The 6,749-nt window shown below is 54.6% G+C and overlaps 1 pseudogene; it reads left to right on the forward strand.

Annotated features, from left to right (window-relative positions):
• The first annotated feature begins 3,362 nt into the window (after positions 1 to 3,362).
• On the forward strand, positions 3,363 to 4,452 carry LOC116547586 (annotated as a pseudogene).
• Positions 4,453 to 6,749: the final 2,297 nt, after the last annotated feature.

A 6,749-nucleotide genomic window follows, 5' to 3' on the forward strand; every position in this document is an offset into this window, starting at 1 on the left:
GGCAGTGTCCCCCTGTAGTTCCAGCTACTCGGGAGGCTAAAATGGGAGGATCACTAGAGTCCCAGAGGTCAAGACTGCACTCAAGCTTGGGCTTCAAAGTGAGACACTGTCTGAGAAAAAAAAGCTGGAGCTTTGGTTTCACATTTGTAAAAGGTAAATGATATTATCTCCTTCATGGAGTTACTGTGAGGATGGAAATGCAATTATTTCTTTTCCCTCTCCTTTTAGAAATACAATGAGATAGGCATAGTGGTCAGGTGAGGTGGCTCATGCCTGTAATCCCAACACTTTGGGAGGCTGAGACGGGTGGATCACCTAAGGTCAGGAGTTCAAGACTAGCCTGGCCAACATGGTGAAACCCTGACTCCACTAAAACTACAAAAATTAGCCGAGCGTGGTGGCACATGCCTACAATCTTATCTACTCGGGAAACTGAGGTGGGAGGATTGCTTGAAACCAGGAGGTGGAGGTTGTAGTGAGCCGAGATCATCCCACTGCACTCCAGCCTAGGAGACAGAGCAAGACTCCATCTCAAAAACAAACAAAAAAACAAAAAAACAAAACCCTGTGTTGTGGCTCATCCCTGTAATCTCAGCACTTTGGGAAGCCAAGTTGATCACCTGAGGTCAGGAGTTCAAGACCAGCCTGACCAACATGCAGAAACCCCACCTCTATTAAAAATACAAAATTAGCCAAGCATGGTGGCATGTGCCTGTAATCCCAGCTACTTGGGAGGCTGAGGCAGGAGAATTGCTTCAACCTGGGAAGCAGAGGTTGCAGTGGGCCGAGACTGCACTCCAGCATGGACAACGAGAAGGAAACTCCGTCTCGAATATAATAATAATAATTAGATAGGCATAGGCCCAGCGCGTCGGTGGGATTCGAACCCCTGCTCCTCGGGCGGGGGAGACACTTGGAGAGGAAAGCTGGGTCCCAGGTTTCAAGGCCTCGGGAGACCCAAACCTGTTCTGCAGGTTTTCGGGCCGGATGGGGGAAGCGGTGGTCCGAGGCCCACCCAGGGTCACAAAAGCTGAGTGTTTGCTCTGTGGCTGAAGGGACAATGCCCCCCCCCCCCCCGCAGCTCTGTCACCGTGGGGGGCGGGGGTGAGCTCCTCCCCAGCACAGTTTCCTGGTTCTCTGGCCAAGCACTCTGACCTCCGAAGTAGACCCTCATTAGTGGGGGGCCAGGGGACAGCACGAGGTCCCTGTGGGATGTCTGCCAGCCCTGGGTGCCATGTCCTGAGCAGCTCTGCTGTCAGTTACTTAAACGTGTGTGGCACTTTCTGGCTGCCAGGTGCTCAGCAGCATGCAGATAACCGAAACTGTTCCTTACAACGGCCTGTGAGGGAGTCACAGCCTCATGGAGTCACCTGCTGGAGGGAGGTGCTGCTGGGGTGGGGTTGGGTGTGGCTGCTGCGTGCCAGGAGTGGCGGCCCCACCGAGGGCACCACCATCTGGAAGCTCCGGCCCATCGCGGTGCAGTCCACAGGTTCCAGACTGGGCTGTGGGGGCAGAGTGAGGGCGGGAAGGCTCCCGGGGGTCAAATTTAGAGAAGGTGCCTGTTGCGGGGACCCCAGGGCGAGCTTTCCAGGCAGAGGGAAGCCCGGGCTGGTTGTCATGGGGGTGTTGGAGTCTCTAGCTGGAGTTACTGGGGCAGGGAGGTCGGAAACGGAGGCCGGAGGCCAACCGGTGTGAGCCTCCTCCTGTTGGGAGCCGCGGGGCGGGGCTGGAGTCCGCTGTCAGCCGCCTGCGACCCCGACCTTCCACCGCGGGCAATTGCAGGAGCCTCCTCCCTGGTCTCTGCCCTCACTTACAGCGGCGCCAGCCACCCCTGCGCCCCAGCAGAAGCCAGGCTCTTACAGCGCAGCCCGCCCCCGCCCCCCGTCCCAGCGCTCACCTCTCCAGGCACCTTCCCGGCTACGGCCCCCGCGCTGCTCGTTCTGTTCTGCATTCCCTCTGCCCTGTGAGGCAGACCTCTGCTGTCTTCACTGCATTATTTCCCCAGACTCAGCCAGCATCGAAGGTGTGCCCTGTCCTAGGACCCTTGTAGCTGGCATGCAGGGAGGAGTGTGAGGCTCCCTGTCCCTCCTCAGACTCTCAGAATTCAAAAGAGCCACGCTTTTCTGTCCTTGCCCTGCTGGGCCAAAGGACGCCCTGCCTTCTTTTCTCTCTGGGGTAGACACCCTGAGCTTTTGCTGTGCACCTGCCTCGTTGAACAGGGAGCCGCCCCCATCCCTGCCCTCCGTAGCTGACTCCGTCTTCCCTGGCCACCCTCAGCTCAGCAGGGCCCCAGGAGCCCCAGTGCCATGTGACACCTTCCATAAGTGTGGCATTCAGGAGAATGTGCCTTTGATCACTGAGTCGCCATGTGGCTGGCATGTGCCCTGGCATGAGAGTCAGTGACGGGCAGGGGCGAGCATGAAGACACCTCTGCTGTGCCCCTGGTTTCGCCCTTTCCTGACTTCTCTGGCCAGCTCTAAGGTTGAAATAAGTCCTGCCTGTTTTAACAGATGTTTATTAAACATCTGCCCTGGCCAGGCTCTGAGCAGCCTCCAGTGTCTCTGTCCTGAGCACGATAGGCCCCTCCTGGTGCTGGCGGGTGGAGGGGGGAGATTAAGTCCAGTGTCCCACAGGTGACTGCATAATTCCACATGGGACAGGAGGGGAAAAGAGCAGACCTTCTCTTTTATTTTTATTTATTTATTTATTTTCTTTTTATAAATTGAAACAGAGTCTCGCTCTGTCGCCAGGCTGGAATGCAGTGGCGTGATCCCGGCTCATTGCAACTTCCATTTTCTGGTTTCAAGCAACTCTCCTGCCTCAGGCTCCCGAGTAGCTGGATTACAGGCATGCTTGGCTCAACAGACCTTTCCTTTTGTGAGAGGGACACCAGTGTGGACAGCCAGGAGGGGAGATGAAACTGAGCGGAAGTGAGGGTCATTTTGCTGCCCGGCACGTTGTCTCACACGTGTAATCTCGGCACTTTGGGAGACTGAGGCTAGGGAGTCGCTCCAGCCCGGGAGTTTATGACCGGCCTGGTCAGCATGAGACCCCTGTCTCTACTTTTAAAAATAAAAATAAGATATTTTGGGCAGAGAGAAGTGCCTGTACAAAGGCCCTGAAGTGAGTGTTTGCCAGGTTTGTTCAAGGAGCAGAGGGGAGGGTGTGAGGGGGAGAGGGCCTGGGGATTTTGTGCTCATCTGAGGGCGATGGGAAAGGGGTGTCACTTGGGCCTCCCACGTGCTGTGAAGAAAGCTCTTCCTTGCTGTCGGTGGGAGGCCTCGAGGCAAGGAAGGTGTGGGGGCCTCACGGCCCAGCTGGTTGGAGAACGTCGCAGCTCCAAGGCCCTTCTCCCCCTACAGCCTCCCTGCCCTTCGCTGTCCAGTCGCTGATGAACACCCCGTATAAGCGAGGATTTTACTGCGGGGATGACTCCATCCGGTACCCCTACCGTCCAGACACCATCACCCATGGGCTCATGGCCGGGGTCACCAACACAGCCACCGTCATCCTTGTAAGGCAGGAGGGGTTCAGAGGGACAGGGAGGGGGGCGGGATGGGGTACAGCCTTACCCTGGGTTCCTGATGGGGGGTGGCCTGGAGGTCTGTGGGAGGCTGGGGGACACAGCCTTGCCCCGAGTGGTACTTGTGGGTAATAGGAACCCCCTTTTGTTTTTTGAGATGGAGTTTCGTTCTTGTTGCCCAGGCTGGAGTGCAATGGCAGGGTCTCCGCTCACTGTAACCTCCGCCTCCTGGGTTCAAGTGATTCTCTTGCCTCAGTCTCCCCAGTAGCTGGGACTCCAGGCATGCACCATCACACCTGGTTAGTTTTGTATTTTTGGTAGAGACGGGTTTCACCATGTTGGTCCGGCTGGTCTTGAACGCCTGACCTCAGGTGATCTGCCCGCCTCAGCCTCCCAAATTTCTGGGATGGCAGGCGTGAGCCACCAAGCCTGGCTAGGGCCCTTTTAGAGTCCCCAGCTCTACAGCAGCCTTGGGGAGGCCTGTGAGGAGGACTGAGGGCCAGTGAGGGCCCACGGGCTGACCGGGACCCCCACTGGTTGCTGCAGCTGCCCCACGCGCAGGTCTCTGAGGGAGAAGCCTACCTGGTGCACACAGACCGGCTCTATTCCCGCTCCTACTTCAACAACTACGTGGCTGCCGTGTACAAGGTGCTGGGGACCTTCCTGTTTGGGGCAGCCATGAGCCAGTCTCTGACGGACCTGGCCAACTACATGATCGGCTGCCTGCGCCCCAACTTCCTGGCCGTCTGTGACCCCGAGTGGAGCTGGGTCAACTGCTCGGTCTACGTGCAGCTGGAGAGGGTGTCCAGGGGAAACGCTGCTGACGTCACCGAGGCCAGGTGGGTGTGGACGAGCAGCCTTCACTCTGGGGGGCAGTGGGAGCTCAAGAAGCCCCAGAAGCCAGATGGTGAGGAGCAAGCAGGCAGGTGGTCAGGCAGGAGTGAGGCCTCAGGGCTCCAGGTTCCCCGCAGACAGCAGGAGGCTGGGGGGAGCATGCTCTGTCTGCCCCGAGTCTCAGCCCTGCCCTCTTCTGCGCTGTCTTCTTCTTCTTCTTTTTTTAAAGATGGGGTTTCACCATGATGGCCAGCCTGGTCTTGAACTCCTGACCGCAGGTGATCCACCCACCTCGGCCTCCCAAAGTGCTAGGATTACAGGCGTGAGCCACCGCGCCTGGCCATGCGCTGTCTTCTTACCATCTCTACTGATAGGTCCTTAAACATTTCAACTCATCATTGTCCTTTTTAAAAACTCAAAATATTGACTGGCAAGCCTAGGGTAATGTCAGACCAAAAAAAAAAAATCAAAATGAAATTTGTATAAGATAAAAGTCACCATTTCTTCCATTTTAATGTGTACTGTTCATTTTTAGTACATTCACAGTGCTGTACAGCCATCTCCTCTATCTAATTCCAGAATATTTTCATCTCATCAGAAGGAAACCCCTCAGCATGGGTAACATGGCAAAACCCCGTCTCTATGACAAATCAAAAAATTAGGCCGAGCTAGGTGGCTCACGCTTATAATCCCCGCACTTTGGGAGTCTAGGGCGGGCGGATCACCTGAGGTTGGGAGTTCGAGACCAGCCTGGCCAACATGAAGAAATCCTATCTCTACTAAAAATACAAAATTATCCAGGCATGGTGGCACACGCTTGTAATCCCAGCCACTCGGGAGGTTGAGGCAGGAGAATCGCTTGAACCCGGGAGGTGGAGGTTGTGGTGAGCTGAGATTGTGTCATTGCAGTCCAGCCTGGGCAACAAGAGTGAAACTCCATCTCAAAGAAAAAAAAAATTAGCCAGGCCTGGTGGTGGGCACCTGCAGTCCCAGCTATTTGAGAGGCTGAGGCAGGAGGATCACTTGAACTAGGGAGGTAGAGGTTTCAGTGAGCCAAGATTGTGCCTACCTCAGGCTGGGTGACAAAGTGAGACCCTGTCTCAAAAAAATGAAAGGAAACAAAGAACCCCTGAACCCATTAGCTGTCACTCCTCCCCCAGCCCCTGGCAACCAACACTATCCTACTTTCTGTCTGTAGATTTGCCTGTTCTGAATGTTTCATATAAATAGAATCGTACACTAGGTGGTCTTTGGTGTCTGCCTTCTCTTTTTCTAATTTTTTTTATTTTGACATAGAGTTTCGCTCTTGTTGCCCAGACTGGAGTGCAATGGTGTGATCTTTGCTTACCACAACCTCTGCCTCCTGGGTCCAAGCGATTCTCCTGCCTCTGCCTCCTGTGTAGCTGGGACTACAGGCACCCACCAACACGCCTGGTGGATTTTGTATTTTTTACTAGAGACGGGGTTTCTCCAGGTTGTCCAGGTTGGTCTTGAACTACTAACCTCAGGTGATCCACCCATCTCGGCCTCCCAAAGTGCTGGGATTATAGTCATGAGCCACTGTGCCCGGATTCTTTTTCTAATTAAAAAAATTTTGGGGGGCTGTGCAAGATGGCTCACACCTGTAATCCCGGCACTTTGGGAGGCTGAAGTGGGCAGATCACCTGAGGTCAGGAGTTCGAGAACAGCCCAGTCAACATGGTAAAAACCCATCTCTACTTAAAATACAAAAATTAGCTGGGTGTAGTGGTGCATGCCTATAATCCCAGATGCTCAGGAGGCCGAGGCAGAGAATCAGTTGAACCTGGGAGGCAGAGACTGCAGTGAGCCAAGATGGTGCTGTTGCACTCCAGTCTGAGTGAGAGAATGAGACTCTGACTTAAAAAAAAAAAAAAAAAATTGGGGCCGGGCGCGGTGGCTCAAGCCTGTAATCCCAGCACTTTGGGAGGCCGAGGCGGGTGGATCACGATGTCAAGAGATCGAGACCATCCTCGTCAACATGATGAAACCCCGTCTCTACTAAAAATATAAAACATTAGCTGGGCACGGTGGCGCATGCCTGTAATCCCAGCCACTCAGGAGGTTGAGGCAGGAGAATTGCCTGAACCCAGGAGGCAGAGGTTGCAGTGAGCCGAGATCGCGCCACTGCACTCCAGCCTGGGTAACAACAGTGAAACTCGGTCTCAAAAAAAGAGAAAAAAAAAAAAAATTGGCCAGACATGGTGGATCACACTTGTAATCCCAGCACTTTGAGAGGCCGAGGTGGGCAGATCACTTGAGACCAGGAGTTTGAGGCCAACCTGATCAACATGGAGAAATCCCATCTCTACTAAAAATACAAAAATTAGCCTGGCCTGGTGATGGATGCCTGTAATCCCAGCTACTCAGGAGG

Source organism: Sapajus apella, unplaced genomic scaffold, assembly GCF_009761245.1.
Source record: "Sapajus apella isolate SASKATOON/1434 unplaced genomic scaffold, GSC_monkey_1.0 scaffold3698, whole genome shotgun sequence".
Taxonomy (NCBI): Eukaryota; Metazoa; Chordata; class Mammalia; order Primates; family Cebidae; genus Sapajus; species Sapajus apella.